Source organism: Heliangelus exortis, chromosome 18 (genome assembly GCF_036169615.1).
Source record: "Heliangelus exortis chromosome 18, bHelExo1.hap1, whole genome shotgun sequence".
NCBI classification, from domain to species: Eukaryota; Metazoa; Chordata; class Aves; order Apodiformes; family Trochilidae; genus Heliangelus; species Heliangelus exortis.
Genome location: NC_092439.1, coordinates 2094949 through 2115141, shown reverse-complemented (window position 1 = coordinate 2115141; position 20193 = coordinate 2094949). Strand labels below are relative to the sequence as shown.

Below are 20193 nucleotides of genomic sequence, written 5' to 3'. Positions count from 1 at the left end.
GTTTAAAAATTAGTCTAAGACCATGAAATCAAGTGAAATTTTCATGGGGAAAAAAAGCCTCAGTCCTGCTGGGTACAGCTCCAGTGAGGTATATTTCATTCTTTATGAAAACCTGATTTTCCTTCCTTCTAAAGCTTTTATTTTGCTTGAGTATGAATGACTGTGAGATTGATTGACAGACACACAGCCAGGGGATGCTATTAGGGACAAACTCTTCAGAGTTCTTTGGCTAACGTGTACCTGAAGCCTATCACTTCTTCCCTGTACTAGCTCACATCTAACCTAACTTACAAAAAACTTTGGGGAGCCTGAATTACTGGTAGAAATCACTAAGCTGAACAATACTCTCTCTCTCACCTCCTTTCTCTGAAATTAGAGTTTTCTAACAAGCTGCCCATTTTCCTTTAATTACAAGGCAGCAACCCTTACCTTCAATATCCACACTGGACTCTTTTATCACCTTGATATTTATTGCCAACTGACCCATGGAACCTCTTCAGCATAAAACCCTCTTCTTTTTTAATTTTTCTTTTTTGCCACAATCCATTTCCCCCGTGAGCATGTGTTTCCCTTGCTCCCTGTATCTCATCCCATCCCATTAGCTCTCAGTGCTGAATAGCTTGTTCCAGGACATCAAACTTTAATTTAAACAGAAGATGATCAATAAGCTTAGCAAATTGCCTATGGCAACATCAGCAGTTTGAATCAAAGGGTTTTATAGGTAATTTAAAGGGCATCCTCATTCACCCCCGTGATGTGGTATATACCTATTGCTTGCTTTGCCAATTATAGCTCAGTTGGCTGAACAAGAGGAATAAGAGCTTTGTCTCCACACGTGAGCTGAGAAATGGTACACAGCATCTATTCTGAGAGGGTCTGAAACCACAAAAGGCAGGGCATCTCGGGGGGGGATAAAATTTAACCCAAAAGATTTGTTAGAAAAAAACCAAACACAGCTTAGAATCAGCATCAGGGCTAAAGAAACAGAAATGTAAAAGGAAAACACTCATGCTCTTCAGTGCAACCCTGGTAATGTGGCTTGATGCCACCATATTTTCCTGTAAGGGAGGAGAGACTCCATTTTAATCTGTTTCTAGAACCTCACCAGTCTGATGTGCAGATATACTTGGTAAATCCACAGTGTTTATGTCAGAGAGTTTACATAAGAAAATACTACATCTGACACCACAGTTTTGAAGATGCTTTGTTTGGACCACGTTCCACGGCTACTGACCTGGAGGATGATCATTTAAAGTTGCAAATGCATTTTTTCTGAACTTTCTTTGAGGACACACAGAGCTTGTTTGAATACAGCTGTGAGGAAAATGAACCAGTGAACTGGACTGATGGCTCAATAATGCCAAAGGCTGCCCAAAACATGGCTGATGGCTCCCAGCTTCCCTCCATCTTTCACCTTTTTTATCAGGAGCAGATGTACACTAAAGACCCACTGCACTGACTTCACCTACCAGCTGTCTCTGTTGGAAGAAGAAACTTTCTACTGCATATGAGAGAGAGGAAAAGAAACACCATGAAAATGGGTGTCAGTCTCTGCCAGCCCACAGGAGATGCAAAAACTACTTGAGAAGCTCTTCTGTGGGATTCATGAAACTTTATGTTAGGGAGGGGGTTTCTTGGGGCAAGGAGTAGCAGCAGCAAACATCTCTGGCCTGTGTTTCAGACTCATTAACACTGTGCCCTGTTTTTTAGGAGGGATATATGGTTAAAGGGGATATATGGTTCTAAAGGCACTTAGCCCCCAGCTGGCTTTAGGTCGGAAATTACACAATGGATGTTGAAATGCTGGCTTGTTGAAAAGTTGTCATTCGAGTAATGGATGCTTTATTTCCTGTTTTTGCTGAAAGCTAAAATGAAACATAATTAGCAAGCGAGAAAGCAACCTTGGCAGTCAAACAAGAAAAAAAAAAAAAAGCACATTTGGGGCGCCGAAGCCAATTAAAATTGTTTATGTAGCCCATGAACAATATTTTTCTCCAAATCATTATAACTGGGAATTCATCATAGCACAGACAGACTTGCTGCTCCCAGACCTGATCCTGTGCAGCGTGCCATCAGCTCCCAAGGATGAAATGAGGTCATTCTGCAATGTCTAAGACACTCATAGGGATGAAAGAGAGAAGACTTTTGACTGGAAGGGCTCAACTCCCACTTCTTTTGGTTCTGGGTAGATCCTGAACACAAAAAAATTCTTTTCTGTGAGGGTGGTGAGACACTGGAATAAGTTGCCCAGAGAAACTGCAGCTGCTCCATCCCTGGAAGTGTTCAAGGCCTGGCTGGATGGGGCTTGGGGCAGCCTGGGCTGGTGGGAGGTGTCCCTGCCCATGGCAGGGGTTTGGCACCAGATGATCTTTAAAGTCCTTCCAACCCAAACCATTCTATGGCTCTGTGTTTCCATGATATGAGAACTTCAATTTCCCTTCACAATAGAAACGTATATTAACTTCAGTTTACAAATCTTCTTCTTTTTCAGTCTTACATGGGAGGAAATGAGATCCTCCCCTTTTTACTCTGTAAACTCAAAGTTTAAGGAATCTGCATTTTCTCCCTTTTCATATTTGAATCCCTGCTTGATTCTCACATGGATACTCAGAGAATGAGTTTCTGATGATGTAAAGTCTGGCTTCTTTTCTTGCTACTTGAGGAAACAGTCCTTTAGGGAAAATCAATGGGTGGACAAATATTACTGCTATTTAGGATGATGCTCATCTGCTCCTCTCATAAGAAATTATTGAGCTTTCCATTGGTCTCTGAATTATCATTTTTATTCCTGGATCTACAGTAATTTCATGTGCAAGATTTTAATATCTTTTTATGAATTAGCCTCTTTTAATGCTTTGCTTGTTTCAGAAGCAAAGTTCAAACTGATTGTGAAAATTATCACCATCCTTAGTAAAAGTTTTACATGTCCTCACAGAGAGAAAAGTGAACGGATCAATACAGAGGGGAAACTTTTCTACCACGTAGCCCATCCCCAAGCAATAAACATGAAGTACACACACAAATGCAAAATGAATGCTAACTTTGTCTAGACTTGCCCACAGTTGTATTTTTCTGCAAATGTGTTTTGCTTGCTGCCTATTTCTGTAGTGTTCAGTGTGTGTGTGTTTATGTTATCGAGCTTGTTTTGTTTGAGACTTTCAGAAAGAAAAATTAATTGGGTGTGACTTACCCTGGGAATGTTCTCAAAACAAAGCCTTGGGTGGGTGTTCAGTCTGTTTTGACTTGCCCTTGGTCTAGAGCAGAAATGGGGTGAGTGGACTCATGGATCATAGCTGCTGGAAGAAGAAATCCTGGGGCTCAGGCTTCAGTTCTCACTGAGCTGAAGTATGAAAAAAGTGCCTTGTTACTTACAGTGTAGCCCTGGGAGAAGCTTGTGTAGCAACAGTTCTTGCACTTAAATACAGGTCTCAGGATTTATGCAGCACTAGCTGCTTATTTATTAGCACTCATAGATTAGTAATCTTGGAATGGTTTGGGTTGGAAGGGACCTTTAAAGGTCCTCTAGTCCACCCCCCCTGCAGTGAGCAGGGACAACTTCAACCAGATCATGTTGCTGTTCAACCTGTGCCAGTATTTCACCCCCCTCATCATTAAAAAATATAAATACACAAATATGGCTGAAATGTGGAGTTAACCACAGTCTTCCAGGTTAGGCTAGTGTGAGGACTGAATGACCAGGCACAGTAAAGTACTTCCATCATGGTGGAAGTAACTGTAGAGAACAACAGGCACAAATGGAGCTGTGGGAACACTTTTGCAGATCCACCAGTGTGGGACAATGAGAGAGGAACAGGCATTGCTGGCAGTCACAAGGCACCAGGGATACTTGCTAAAGTGTGTGATGAGTTGGGACAATCACCAAGAGGCCCTCAGAAAATGAGGAGCTTAACATCCTCATTAGAACTCTCCTGTGATTCATATGGCTCTTAAGATCTCTGTTTCTGGGTGAGGGTCTCAGCTCAGCCCTTGCTGAGAACTCCTTTTCCCACCTCTGTCAGCAAAACTGGGACAAATCAACTCTTCTGGAATAACCAGACCTGAAGTTCTGGCTGACAGAAGCAGTGACATGGCCTACACTTAACCTGCTGTGGATGTGAATCTACTTACCAAAGAAGTCTCCTTGGCATGTTCCTCTGCTTCTCTTACTTTTCTCTGAAACATGTTCCTGGGGCCTGGAAATAATGCCTTTACTTAGCTGCTGCTCTGCATAGGGGAAAAAAACCCAACACAATGCATTAATACTTCTGTTAGCCACAGTCTTCCATATCTAGGTTTTATACAGAAATGAAGCAGAATTATTTAATGGCAGAGTGGTGAATACAAAATCAGTAATAAAACATGATGTCCATTTTTCTTACCTGGTGGAACAAGATTTTTGTCTATAAAACATATTTGGCCTGAGTGGGTCTAGCAGTTTTCTTTGATAAATGTATTGCACTGAAATTCCCTATGAGGGGGCAGAGAAAGGAGCAGTCTGGTAAGACCATGATAGCCTACAAACCACTTGGAATGAAACAATTGAGTGTCTAAAAGCTAACGATTTGGTCAAATCATTGCTATTGTGAGGTTGTGGGTTTCATATTACTGTCATTGTGGCAATAATAGACTGAGAAATTCAGATAGTTTATCAGCATCCATTAAGGAATGGAAGGAAATTAGGACAAAAGCCTGTTGTTTATTCAAGGTTGTGTTTTATTTATCCTCTGGCTTTTAAAAGCCTCTTGTTTTATGTGCCTTCTGGGCACACAGGCTTCAATTTAAAAACATCACCACTAAAACAAACAACCAAACTGACAAAAGTCATCTCAGGGAGAGCAACTGAGATGTAAAAGCAACTCAGTACTTGCAATATCCCTTGAAGTAAAAGCCTTCAGCTGAGGTTTGAAGGATGATGACCCTTAGGTCAGACCATATGGAGAAATTGTGACTCCCTGGCAAAGAGGATGTTCTTCCTTTGCCTCTTCAGACTTTGTATCTGTGAGGTTTTAGCTTCTGAAAGGGAAGTTAAGAGGCTGTGTGGGGGATGCAGGGCTGGGGGGATGTAATCACATCCCTTTGCATACCATCAACATGCTGGAATGGGGCTTAATTATGCCATGAGCTGTTCCATGTATAATAGGTGGAAAAAAACAGACAGGAAAAGTAGAGATAGAAGGGCAAATATTTTTATTTCTGTGGACAGATGATAAGCATAAAACGTTGTGAGTTTTCTCCCTGGTGCTATCTGATTTTCCAGCCTCTTCTCTGACAGCTCAAGGCTCACATATTTTCCTTGTTGTTACCCATAGTTAAACTCACTGAACAGCAAAACACTGGAAGAGTGCAAAATGGTCCACAACTTGGACAGTGTTAAGAGGCCATAAGGTCAACTAGTTTTATCAGAGAACCAACTTCCCACACAACTCTGCTCCTGTGCTGTATTCACATGCTTTGTGGCATACCTATCTCTTATAGAAATCTTCCAATGGACAGATCTCTGGAAGGGATTAAAGTATAGGAGCTGTGTCAGCCAAAGATCTTCATCACCTTGCTACACAAAGGCAGTTCTTCCCTTGTACAAATGTTGCCTGGTGAGGATGGTTTTCCCAGTGGAAACTGATGAAACATTCAGGGAACGTATGGCACCAGCTTACAAAATAAGGCAGAAGGTTCTTGGGGTAGAAGAACCTCTATCCAAACCTCTGTGCTATTGCACACACTGAGGGGGTTTTTTCTGTTCTGTTGAGGAAACACAGCAATGTTTGGAGAAGCCAAGCAGGGAGGCAAAGAGGAACCAGGGCTCTTTTAGAATACGTTGGCCGCAAACAAAAGTCCTGAAACATTTTTTTCTGCACTCTATCCCATCCGCATGGAGAGAGCAGCAGCCAATTGCATTATAGCTCTGCTGATTACTTATGATTCCCTTCCTGTGAGGACAGGCCCTGATGTGTTGTTTTTTGATAACACTGGCTCCTTTGGAGCAATAATGCTGGTACAGTTTCCTGCCTAATCGGAGAGCAATTACTGTACCTCAAAAGGGAAAACATTTAGAAGAACCCAGTTTTAGCACAGAAGTGATAACAGGAACATTTTCTTGTGAAGCCATGGTTAGAATTGAGCTCATTCAAGCATCTCCCATGACAAAATGTGACAAAAATCAAAGAGACAGGAGAGACTGAGGGTTGTTCTTATCTACCACGTTCTGGTAGGATCAGGATCCTTTCTGGTTGCATTATTTGGGAGCTGGGATTTTGTTGGTGCTCATCATTTGGAAGAAAACATGAAATCTTTTTCCTCCAGGTCCTTAATCTGAATTTGCTCCACTTTAGGAGTGAACAACATTTGCAATTTCTGATTTTCCATCTCTGTTGACTAAGCTAGTGGCCTTGGTCAGCCTTTCACTGGTTGCAGGTGACCACATCCAAAAACAAAGACTTCAGTGCTTTGCAGAGGTGCCATTGCCTTGGCTTAGGTGGTAAACCCACTGTCATTTTCCAATGAATTTGCTAAACCTGTATGGGAAAAAAATCAAAGATGAAAAGTTATTCTAGCAGAATGGTGTATCCAAGGCCAGTATTAGCTGGTATTTTTGGAAATGAACTGGCAAAGAGAATATCTGGGAGGAGAAAAATAGTCTCTACTTGGACTTCTGGCACAGTTCTGGTGATTCAGTGCTTTCTGTAGGACTCTAAGGCTTTCCACCTAAGCCTGAGGCATGTGCTTTTGACCTCCTCACTGGAGAACTCTCTGGCTACAAAGGGTGTGTGTCTGTGGTGAGAGAAGCACTATCTTACTGAAGTTGAGCAGGGAAAGGAAATGACTCAATCATCAAAAGGCCCTTCTTCCTCAGGGAACTGTCCTTAATCAGTATTATCCCGTTACAATAATACTATTTCAGAAGGACTGGGAACCAGAGCACGGCGTAGCCATGTAAACTGCTTCCTGTATTTGCCAAACAAAACAGCATTCAGCAATTAATAGAATTTAGCTATTAGTGCTGCTATGATAAAACAACAAACGGGACTGCTCATCATGCAACCCATCTTGGTGTAATCCTTCTTCCAGGAAGAGTAATTTCTTTTGGATTTGTGTTACCTGCTGCTCCAGGAAGGAATAAACAAGATCGCTCGCATTTTGCTTGGCTTTAAGTGTCATAGCTCTGAAAATTGTCCTCATTACCCTTGCAAGAGCTATTGCAAAGCTTCCTCCTGGGATCCCCTGATTAGTCATTGCTTTAGTATTAAGCTGGGACACTTTGTGTTGCTTGCCAGGGATCCTGTACAATCTCTACCTTTTGGTGCTTGATAATAGGCAGCTCCCAAAGTTGGCAGTGGAAGCTACAGAATAAAGCAGTAGGTCCTTCAGAGCTTGGGGACCAGGAGTATTACAGAGATTCAGCTCACCATAATTAACTCTGATTAGACACAGCCACAGATGGGCAGCATCTCAGCAACAAATGGTCCATTTGTTCTTCTTTGATTTGATAGAAGCTCATAACATGACAGGAACATTCCACTCTCCCCTCCCTGCTGACCTTTCAGCACTGTTCATCAGTCACCGCCACGGCTGAGTTCACAGGGATTGCAGGTTGACTTTCCTATGAGTCTGGCAGTAAAATCCCACCTGGGATGAAACAGAAATTCCTTGTTCTGCAATCAAGACTCTTGCTGCTGCTGTATTTGGAATCGTGTGAACATCTGAGGCCTGGTGTAGAAACTGAGACTCTGTGGTAGCAGCTTGGCTTAAGCAACCCATCAGCAGACAGGCTTTGAGCTGGCAAGCTTTGGTAACAGCATCAGAAAAGATGCAGCAGGTGAATGCAGCAAACGAGGCTGAATAAGTGCTAGATAATAATACTGGATAGTTAGATCAGGGCAGCAAGAATATGAACCATGTACTGGACAAAAAGCACTCTTGCAGAAGTTAATTTTGATGTGGAAGTTTTCAAATAACACAAAGGAATCTTAAATGACACGACAAACCTGCCTAGTGACACTTGAAAGTTTTTTATTCTTTGAAGATGTAAAAAAAAAAAAAAAATCATTCAGGATGCCCAGTTACCCAGGATGATTTCAGCAACATGAGGTTTACTCCTGAGAATAAATCAGCTGATAACCAAACAGACTTAGCATGGGCATTTCAATACACTTTGTAAACATTTGCTTTGAAGCCTCTCCATGCTGGCTGCAGAGGTGTGCAGAACACTGAGTCAGGACAGAGCTTGGGCTGGGGGTTTCAGAACCAAACCACAGAGTCAACCTTTGGGTTTGGGTTTGGCTCTAGGGTTTGGGGTTTTTTTTAGCAGTGTAGGAATTAGATGATGCAAATGCACAAGAATTGCAATAGGAATAGAAGAGAGGAAGAGAACACATCTCTTTGCTTTTCTTGGAAGTACAGGCTACCAACTTAAGTTCTGCCTCAGACAGTTTCTGGTTACTGGTTCAATGGGAATGATAAAAATGCAAAATCAGTACAGTGGATCTTCTCATTGCAAGAGGTGAAACTAATAGCTTAAATTTATGGCTGATGTAATTTCACTGAAGTCAGTAGATTTACACTACAGAGTCTAACCATATGTTTGGGCCATTTTATACATGATAAAGCTGAATGATGTTGATGATACTGTGACAGCTGTGCTGTCTTGTTTCAGCTCCAAAATACCTCCAAACTTTCCAGTGTAAATAATCAAGAGGGGAGAAATAACAGTGAAGTTGCATATTTGATGCTCAAGGCTGTATACTGGATTTGCAAGAAGAGCTTCAAAGAATCTGTCAAAAAACTTTCCTTTAAGTACTCTGTACCCAAGTAAGATGTGAGCTGAACAAAACCAAAATGTCTGAATTCAAACTGCAAAGTTCAAAAAGAGATAATGATGGTACCAGTGTAACCCATGTGAGCCATGGCTAACAACAAATGACAAAAAAAAAACACATTATTTTAATACACTGACTGCCAGCAAGGGTACAGAGCTCCTGCTGATCTCCTGAGCTTTACCTGAACTTCTGGACATAACTTGACAACAGTAGAGGGTAAAATTCCACTCTGCATTGGATGAGGTCTTATCTTTACAGTGCTTGGGGGGAAAAAAATGCATTTGGGACAGAAGGGTTCTTTCCACTGGCTTTGGATTAGAAAATAAACTGATGGGGTGAGGAAGGATTGTCTTTGGAAGACTTAGGAGATGTTAATTCAGTTCTTGGCTGTGCCAGAGGTTCCCAGGGTGATCTTGGGAAGACTGCCTTGTCTGCCTGTGGAAATTTTCCATTTGCATCATCAAATGATACTGCATTCCTTTGCTTGTCCTTGGAAATTGTTTGTGTAGGATCCATCTCACGCTTGTGTTTGTACAGCATCTATCAAAGTGGGATCCCAGCTGAGGTAAAATTACAAAAAAAGGACACCAAAGTGTGGAGTAAGTGATTTGGTGAGAAGAATGTTAATTATGAAATACTTCTAAAATGCGTAGTTCAACAAGCAAAATGTTAGAACATTTTGTACTGCAGTAATACTCTTAATTTTAAATCCTTGAGTTAGATTGGTCTCGCTTCCTGTGCTGAAGCTAAAAAGCAAAAGACATGGTGAGAATAAAATATCTTGAATTAATTCTTTCTTGACAAAAAGTTGGCATGCTTGGATAAAAGACACAAGTCCAGGTGGACTATTGCACCTAACATGATACCAAGCCACTCTTTCTTGGGAGTAAAATGATGTTTGGCAAGATAGCAGCAGAGTAAAAAGTTAACATTTTTCTAGCTTTAATGGCAAAGAATACAAAGGGTCAGGTCCACCATGCCTTTGTTATACCAAGTCCATAGGGACACACCCAGATCAATCAAAACAGCAAGAAAACACAGTTAGCAGCCAGTAATAAGAGATCCTTGACAGGTTCCCCAGAATTAATTTGAAAATATATTTTCTTCAACGCTAGATTTGTCCCTGGCTATTAAACATCTGCTTAGATGTAGAAATACTTGAAAGATTACTTGGTGATAAAACTCAGAATAAAATAAAAGGTTTTCTAGAGCAGACTGATAGGTATATATACATCCAGTAAAATGGATTCCCTTCTGATTGTCAACAGAGACAGCAGGACAGACGCTCAGATGAAATTTGTCTATGCTCAAGTTACTCAGACACTGTTAATTTAGCAAGTTCCCTTTGAGACAGCAACAGTAAAACAGTTGCTGGCATGAAACATTTGCAGATGAAAGCCTAGTCCTCCAAAAATTCTCATATCATGCAAATATTCTGGCAGAACTCAACAGGGATGCATAAAACCTTTTGGTTAATAATGTGCCTACGTGGTTCCAAGTCAGTAGCATCCACAGTATTGATACCAATAAGCAGAACATCACTTTTCTCTCACCAAAACTACTATTGCAAAGAGCTACCAGGGAGGAACATCTAAGAAAGGAAAACTACATATAACTGAAGTAAAATCACCTACTCAGTGGAAGTGCAGTGCCAACTACATGGGGTGAGAAATATTCAGATAGAAGGGTTACAAACCTATGACTCACCCTGGTAGCAGAAATAAAAATGCTATGGGAAGAGAAGGGACTTATGGTGATGTTCTGGATTAGCAAAAAGGGACTAAGAGCTGTGTCACTGGGAATATGGGATGCCTGCCTGCCTAATGGGCATCCAGAGCTGCTCCCCTTGAAGACTGTGGGTACCTGTTGGGGTGAGCTCCCAGAAAATGTCTGCTTGCTGTTCCCACCAGATCCTAGCTGTGGGAAGGTGAGAAGCAACCAGCTCTAAGTGTGGTATTCCCTTGAAGTCCTTCCTTAGAGGGTAAAAGCTTTTGAAGAGGGATGGTGGGAGGATTAAAAGATATTTCTGGCACATCCCTGACTGATGAAGGGAACTGCTAGAAGGCAACCTGGTCTTCCTGAAAATGCAGCAACAGCAATCACTAGAAATATGCAAATACTGCTGGCCCGAACCTTCCATCCCCACCTGAGGATGTCCTTTCCCAAAATTCTGTGAGCCCAGCTGGGGCTGCAAGTCCGAGCTTCCAAAACATGCAGCAAAATCCCTGAGTGAACACCCTGCAAGCTGCTGAAGAGCAGCTGAAGGAGCTGATAAAAGTTACTTAACAACAGAGCTGGAAACAAAAGGTATAAACCCTGCTCAGGCAGATGTTGCTGAGCACTTTCTCTGCAGCACCATGATAATGAGGAGACAGCTATCCCTCCTCCCATATGTCCTGGCTTCTCAAAAAGAGTGAGCAGAGAAGGAGGAAAGGGAAAGGCTGTGTGGTCAGCGGGCGGGGTGAGACCACCACCTCTCACCCATCCTTATCACCCTCCCCAGAGACACAAACACTCCTTTCACAAGGGTGTGTAAAATAGTCCCCAAAGCGATAGCAACGGAACCAACTGAGAAATGGCCTGTAAAAAGAATTAAAAACAAAAAGTTGTGTTGTTTTTTTTTCCTGCTCTTTTTTTTTTTCTCTAAACACAGCCTGAAAGCACAAGCAGCAGCCCATGGCCCTGCATAGCAAAACATCCACGTTAAGCAGATCACCTCTGAGGGTCCCCTTCTCTTCTTTTTGGGAAGGGACACCTCTGTACACCCTTCTGTCAAATTTCTCAGTGTGTGTCACATGTATTTCACACTGACAGGAAAAAAGGGAAGTGTACCAAATGCAGAAAGTTCTGAGAAACCCAAATACTTGCTCTGCAAGTTGCTGACCATCTTCCCCTCTGTTGCAGTGGGAGCTGCAGGGGCTCAGCAGCTTCACTGCAGGCAGACACAGATAGAAAAAATTAGGGGTTCACAGGAGGGAAGGGGTTCTTGGAGCTCTGAAGGTGAAAATACTATGGCCAGTGGAAGAGAGGGAGAAAGAAGAGGAAAATAAGAATGAAAAGAAGTGAAGGGAGCTAGTAGAAGAGAATAAAAAAAGTTAAGAAATGAGATGTTATATATGTTTAAGGTCAAAAATGTAGCTGGAAGACAATGAAAACAAACCACGTAGTTTTCTGTCAGAGAAGTAGTTGAGTGCATCTGTTCTTACAATCAGCCATGTTTATAGAGTAATACACAGAAGGACTTTAAAACTCCAGTCATAAATACTTAGTGCTATTTTTTTCATAATAGAGACATGAATAATAATGCACAGAAGCTACAGCAAATTCAAAGTCACAGTCCAATGAAAGCTTATTGTTACTACAGAGCAAAATTCTGATGAAAGTAGTAGTCAAAAGATCAAAGCTGCTTTTAGAGGGAGTAGTAAGAGGAAAACAGTGTGGCTTCAGATCAGGATGAAGTTGCATTAATCAGATATGCAGATTTTCACAGTTGATGGGGAAAAAAAAAAAGGAAGAATGGGGTTTGAAAGTGCTTGTTCTTCTCCTTGGTGTTATGAAGGCATTTGATTTGAAGGAGCCATTACAGAACATAGTAAAAATGATACAGCATTCAGATCAGCACATTGGGAGAATAAATACTGGGAACTCCTGCAGTGCTACAAGAATTGGCAGAAAATTAAGCAACTGGTTTGAACGAAGTATGTTATGAAACAAAGGGCTATGGATGCACCAGTGCTTTCATCTTGTACTTGAAATGGACATTAGGATGGCAAATAAGTTGAAGCATGTGGCAATGGAAAATTTAAATTTCACATTATGCAAATGACATTGCATAATTGTCAGATAAATGAGGTAAACCTGATTCTCTTTGCTAATTGACAAAATTGCTGCAGTCATCTTGGGTTTTAAAATCTATCGATATGAGAAAGTGTTCCTCTCTTGGAAAGAACAGACATTTTTAATAAATACCTAGGGACTGAAGTGGCACTAAGAAAAAGGAGGAACAAGTAAAAAGATGTGCTTAGCCAAAAGCTGAAAACATGAAAATACATTTGAAAGAAGAATGACACAGAAATTAGGAACAGACAAGGATGTCAAATCAACGTTTGGGGCTGGCTATGGTGGAAAAATGACCCCATAAGGAGGGACACTGGAGAAGGGACCTGGGTGACAGAATACCAAAAACATTCATGTATGCCCAGGCCTAAGGGCTAAACTGATGCCCAGCCCCATGGCCAGACCTTTCTGATGGGAGTAGGACTGAGATGGATTTGACAAAGGCAAAAGCTCAAGCCAAGGGTGTTACACAACTCCTGAGTCTGCAAAAATAATGAGCCAGGAAAGAAGACATATTAAAATCTCTGCCTTGGCCAAATTCCAACTCAATTAATTACAATCCACCTTTTAAAATTCCCCCTGAAGTTTCATCTAGATAATATATTCTTCATGCGTGTCCTGTGAGGCTGAGAAGTGTCAGAGCCCACTGCTGAGCCACTGTTTGCAGACAGCACGATTTCTGCCTGCCACGCTTTGGTTAGGTCAAGTTTTTGAAGGCCTTGGGACCCTTGGAAATGAGAAGTGCTTGGTAGAAAGAAAGCGATGAAACCATAGAAAAACAGCGACAGTCACTTCGCTATAAATCCTCCTGATGTGCAGTTTTTCGGTAAATGTGCTCATAAAGCCTCACTTCTGCTTTCTAGTGGTGATAGGTGAGAATTGCACCAGGAAAAAAAAGTAACCTACTCAACAGAAAATCAGCTTTGGATCCCTGAACATTATTAAAAATCCCGAAGATCAGACTCAACCAAAAATCGTGCTGGTTTTACTTATGAATGTTGCATTTACCTCTCACCCTGATTTTTAATTAATGGTACAGAGTTCAATTCCTCTCTTGTATGAACCCAACCCTACATAGAAAGCAAAGGATACTGAAATGTCCAATACTGGGATGATTTTTATTACAACAGTTTCTGCTGCATCCAATTCTGGTGATACTGCAAAGAACTCTGCCACTAATATGGACAGAAAAAGAAACCCTTCCTTTTCTGCCAGAAGACCTTGTAAGAAGCTGGTTTTCAAACTAGCAGAAGAAGCAGCAGATAGGAAATGCAGATCACCACACAATTTTTCTTTACATAAGAATTTGTTGCTCCTTTTGCTTTCCAACCAAGCTCAGTATCTTTAACTAACACTGCTGTTCTAGAAATCTGAAAATTAGGCTAATGATATATTAGCCTCAAAATTGATGAGTGCAAATGTAAAGACTTGATGTAAGCTTAACTTAATGAACAGTTCCCAAATGTATACATTTCTGCACACTTGAAATTACTAATTAACCCAATAGTAACCTTCTCCCCTCTTTCCTCTCATAGCTTTCCTCTTTTCCACAAGGAGAATGCTTGTTCCAGAACTGGTTTCTGCCACAGCACCATTTGTTCCATTTTTTTATGGCAATACTCTCACTTCTGTCCTGACTTGGAAACTCTCCTGAAATGCTTACATGACCAGTTCAGATTATTTGGCACTGTTTAGGATTAATATTGGCATGGGACACCAAATGCTGACATATTTGTATTTTGTGTTCCCATAAAATTGGTGCTCTGAGTGGGTAGTGGAAAACTGGAAAAGACTGGAAAAATCTGCAAATTGATGTTTGGGATGAGGAAGGTGAGGGGAAGAAGGGTAATTTTCTATCAGAGGGTATGAACTACCTTGAGACCACTCAGTGAATTCCTATAGGGGGGCACAGATCCCTACTTAATGTGCAGGTAGGGGGGCAGAGTTCTTTACTGCCTTTGCTAACAAAACGTTTTTGGCTTTTTTAATAAAACTGGCTTTGGAAACTGCACTTTAAAGAGGAAGGACAATGTGCACCCAGCAGCAGTTCTGTCACTGAAGGGCTTCATTGTCTTTTTTTATTCTCTACTGAGGTCTCAGTAGTGATCTCAAGCCATTTCCAGCCAAAACTCTAATACACTGACAAATTTTACAAACTCTGAAAGTCTTAAAACTTTCAGTACTTCATTAAAAAAATGGCATTGACTACTCATTCTCAGAAAACGTACTCCATATATTTTCTCAATAAAAAAAAAACAGAACAAAAAATTACACCTGTCAGGACATACACTTCCAAGATTATTTTTTCCTAGCAAACATCTCTGATATGCCCTTTGCCACTAGAGATGCACGTGCTTGATGGCACGTCACCTCCTGAGGATAATGGTGACAGAACATTAAGAAGCTGAGGATTGCCTCTATTATTTCATCAGACTCTTCTTCAGTGGCATGTGTAGGCCAGGAGAATTCAGAACTGGACCCCTCTCTGAGATGTCTCCCTATTCCTCCTTCAAATCACAGTCATTACCCCATTAAATCTCAGAGCTTTGGAGTTAAAAATGGATTTTTCAAGTGGCTCTTGAACGCTCTCTAGTGGTTAAAATAGTAGATATTTTAAATGTCATACACACCCTTTTCAACCCATCTTTAATAAATCACAGTGACTCAGGTATCTCCCAGTTTAAAAAAATTTAGAATTATGGTTATTATAATAATTGTCAAAATTATTATAATATTTTCTTATAATGTATTATTTGGCACCAGAGAAGTGTTTTTCACTATGCAAACTACAAAGAGTGAACTTAATAATATCCTTCCTGTTTATCAAGTCTCATTTCTCTTTGTCTTTGGCCAACTAACAATTTTCATCCTAGACTCAGTTTGCAAAGGCCAGCAGTCACTGAAAATTCATGTTACCTCTAAACATGAATTAATTCCTCTTGCATGTTTTCACCACATATTTCAGGATTCCTTACTTTCTAGAGTAGCCATTTGAGCTCCTCACAGAAGCCTTGAATGTATGTCACAAAAAATGTTAAGTCTTCATTTCACAGCAGGAAGCACAGTTGGGGAATAACTAGATGACCCAGTTATGGAAATGTGGCAACTCCAAGACCAAAGGACAGATTAAAGTAAAGAACATGCCTCAGACAGTAATGACAAAATGCCTGAGCTGTTTTTTGAATAATTAATGGATCACAAGGCCTGTGTCCAAGGGAATATTTGCATGAAATATTATTTACATATTTCTTCAAATGTTAATTGCAACCTGCCTTACAAAAACAAACACATTGGCTCACAGACACATTATTTGAATGTTTTCATTTTTTTGGTCTACCCCCTGTTTATTTAAAGACTGTGTTTTGTTTGTCTGCCCTTCTTGTCACAGTTACTACCATCATCATCATCATTTTAAACATCAGACTGCTTTTCAATTAGTCTGAAGCAACTTGGAAAGGTGCTCCAGTAACAACTCTACACAAGGATCTAAGGTCATACAAGGTGCTTTGTAAGTACTGTATCCCCAAGACTTACTTCAGATCACTTGGCAGATTCAGATTTTGATGCAGAATTCCTTCATCACAAGCAATGCTACACATCTCTTACAGGATGAGCCATCACCAGCCAAATAAAGGAACTTTTGCAAGCTCTTGAGTTCTGAACCCAGCTAATTCCTGCCACAGCACCAAGCACTCCCAGGATTGCTCTGAATGACATCAGCCTTTGCTGACTTCCTGGTAGCAATCTGTAGTCCCAAAATAACTGAATTCAGTGCTTCTCTTTCTCTAACCTCATCTTCCACTTCCAACTTCCTCCAGATTGCTGCTGGACCAGGGCTTTCTCCTTCCCCAGCACCTGCCCTACCTACTGCTGCCAACCACAGGTCTCAGTTCTTGCCTTCAGCTCTTCAGGTCCAACACAGCCTCCTGACCCCAAATGGAGTTTGTTACAGACACAACAAAACTTGAGGGTAGGCCTGTGAGGAGCTGTTGTAAGCCTGCTTCCAACCTTCATGTTTGCAAGGGAAACTTTTTGTTAACCAGCAAATTGCACTCCCTGATAATTTTTCATGACATTTCCCAGCCGTCACCTTGATGACAATTTCTTGGTTATTAAGTAATTAAAACATGATGTAATTAATTTTACTTTCTAATTAGATAATTGTTCTGTCATTGCAATTCTCAGTGTAACATGTCATTATTGCAGTATGCTAGTTACTAATGTCAGTGAATCAAATATATATTTTTTAAAACCTGAAATCGTGTGTTGGTCCTCAGATGAACTGGGTGTGCTTGTTCCTCCCCAGGGAAAGCTGTTCCCAAATTTCTTAGTTCCTCAGCTGCATTAAGCTGTTATCCTGTTTGCTTATGTCTCAGAGAGCTTCCTGGTTAACAGCTACATTGTTCTTCAAAGACATTTATTACCCAGTCTTTGCTGGGGCACCGGGGAAAAGAATTGCCCACTGGACTTGAAGAGTTTGGACTTGATGAGTCCTTTAATTTTATTTTATGCCTGCAAAAGATAACATGGCAAAAGTGACTGGCTATGGTCGTGCCAAGGCTATCAGGGACTGTTCCACAAAGGAAGGAGAGCCTGGAGCAAAGCACAAGGACAGCACAGGGGCAGTGACCCCACTGAGCAATCCCAAGGCACTCAGGTTCATGACCACTTCCACTGAGAGGACACCAGACAAGGTGAGGGAGTAGTGAGGGTTTGGTTGTAATCAGCAGGGGAGAGGGATGATCAGGGATGATCAGGGGTCTCCTACAACATAGCTGAAGCTTGGGGGCTTGGAAAAAAGCCTATTGAAGCACAGGCAAAAATTAGGAAGAAATCAGAATTTATGCAGGTGATCTTTTTACCTGTTTTTACAGGACTTTTCTAGCTTGAGGCTTTTTTGAGCAGAAGCATTTGCAATTTTTCAGTGGAAGCATTTTTCAGCTTCCCTGGGCTGTATGTGGCATATGGCAGCCTTGAAGAGCTTTGAATAGTCAGGAAGAAAAGGGGCTGCTGTGCCAGTGGGACCTCCTAAAGACAAGTGTGCCTTTGAGAGGGAGATGTGACACCAGTGTATTTGGAAATACTTGGTTTATTCAACCATTTTTTTTTTCCAGAGAGACCTTTGGCATAAGGTCCATGATCAGTCTTCCTCAAAACACCTGACCATCAAATACTGACTGTAGTGTGAGAATTATTGACCCATTCTTCCTCACCTCTGGACTGCAGATATTTTATAACTACAGGGTGAAATACTTTCTGCATTCTTTTCATGCAAGGGGAGACACAATTCTGTCCACTGTGAGGAAATGTTCTCTATATTGTTACTTTATCTCCTAAACAGACAGATAGGTTGACACTACAGGAGTAGAAACACAGACAGGAAGAGAGAAAAGTCTTTAAATATGGTCAATATATTGTGAACCTCAAAATACAGCAAGCTTGCAGGAGAACTGCAGTTCCTCAGAATCTTTAAAGACAGGACATTTGTGCTTACTGACAAAATTAAAAGAATCATAAAACACTGAATTTTTAAACTTTGTGGTTACATTAACAGAATTCAGATTGTTCAGAGGAATTGTAATGTACAACTTGCATCTGTCCTTTGTTAAGTGTAGAGGTTTCAAAGACTGTTGTTTACAGCAGCATCCAGTTCTTTCAGTCATGCTTACTAAGCACATTTTTATTTTCCACAAAAAAAATAATCTTGTATAAGACCTTTGAAGTGTTTCCTTTTCCTTTCTGACTATGCTGTACTGGAAAACAGATATTAGGCTATGAAGTGTAAATGCTCTGATAAAGCCTGAGATAAGCAGGTCAGAATAAACAAGTACAGAAAAGCCAGACTGCAAAAAAATATCTTCTAATCTCAGTGTACAGGGATTTACACATCAGACTATTTTCTGCTTTCACAATGTGAGAAATTCTGCCATTTGAAAGCTCATAATATGGGATTTTTCAGCTGGGAAACAAGATTAGAGCAACAAGTTGATCTAGCCACATGCAAATTGAGCTGTACACTAGGCCTTTGTAAATTAAGTTAGAGATGCTCCACCTTTATTCACCAAACATCCAAAGTGATTGTGAGACACTGGAGATGAGAAGAAAAAGACAAATTTCTCAAAACCAAGCTGTGTAAAACTATTTAATTTCCTTCCATGAAGAATATAACACAGATAGATTAGAAGGAGATGACATATTCTGACTTGAGTAAGTGTGATACAGTGAAGTGCCTGATAGGTGTAAAGAAAACCCAAAAATGGAACAGAAAATTTAGGAAAATGTTTTGGTTGGAGCTGCAGAATTTTGTCATAACACTACCCAAGATTTTCCTGAACAATAAGGAAATAATACAAAATTACCTGATAGAATTTACAAATGCAGAAGGAGGACTGAAAAAATAAATTAGAGGGGGGAGAGGAGTTGAATAGTCTGGATTGCATGGTAAGCTGGGCCCATTCAAATTAGTTAATTCAGGCAAATATAAAGCCCTAAGAGGTTCTGAGCTGCTTTTCAGTGTTGAGACTTCTTTGGTATGTATGACCAAGCTACTCCCTTCCTATGTCAGGACTTTGTACATCAACATGAATGCTTGATCTACTTTGCATATAGTTTATGTAGCAAAATAGTGTCCCAGCCTGGTTATTTATTGCTGTAAACTGAAAACTTTTGTAAACAATTGCTTCATTCAACATCATGACATCAGTAGACATGTGACACCAGTAGAAACAAACACATTTTATAATGATTTCCCATCAATAGCTATGTAGAGAAATCTATCATTTAGGGGAATTTAATCAATTTTTGCTGGACTGGATTGGAATTCTGCTAGTTTTAACTAAACATGCCATTAGACACCATTTAATCTCCTTTGAGCCCAAATAATCTTTTGAATTCTTTATTGATCTTGCTGCTAGCGTTTCAGTGCTCAACATTTGTGATAAAAACCTTGTAATTTAATTTTCTTCAGACAAAATCATATGCTGAGCTTTCAATCCTTATTCAAAGAGAGGTTTATTTTGTCTGGGTCTAATTTTATTATGAAAATTAACCAGCCTGTGGGTTTAGATAGAATGGGAATTTCTCTCCGAGTAAATTCCTTTGGGAAAAGGAAACCTACAGAAAAACAAAGCAATAACTTTCTAAAACTGCCTGATAAGCAGGAGAAAACACAGCTTTTGAAATCTGCAGAGTGGCCTCTATTAAGACAGTTAAACTGAGTGATGGTTCAGATTTTCCCAGGCTCCTGCTCCCAAAGAGACTCCTCCTCTGGGCTCCTACTCCTGCAGATAAGACTCTTGTTCTCCACAGTTGAGTCTACAACTCAAAGGCAAATAAAGATATTGTTGACTCCTGTCCAATACTCTAGTTTGAATTTGCTATTTATTAAGTGAAAGCATTTTGGTTTGGCTCTTTTTCTAACCATAATCCTTGTATAGTTAACCTGGGAACTGGAAATAGAGGTTGCTACTTCATATTGTCTGTACAGCACCAGAGGAAAAACATCTCTTCTTCAAGTCAAGCTGTGGTTCCCCTTACTCCTCTT

The 20193-nt window shown here is 40.6% G+C and overlaps 1 protein-coding gene across 1 annotated transcript in view; it reads right to left on the bottom strand.

The window, feature by feature from the left end:
- Positions 1-20193, bottom strand: part of LMO2 (LIM domain only 2) — a 40593-nt gene that overhangs the window by 18965 nt on the left and 1435 nt on the right. Inside the window, exons 2-3 of the mRNA XM_071762577.1 lie at positions 4129-4224; positions 3191-3340 (exon numbers count right to left, since the gene is read on the bottom strand). The gene's annotated coding sequence lies outside the window, so the exon portion shown is untranslated. The remainder of the gene's footprint in view (positions 1-3190; positions 3341-4128; positions 4225-20193) is intronic.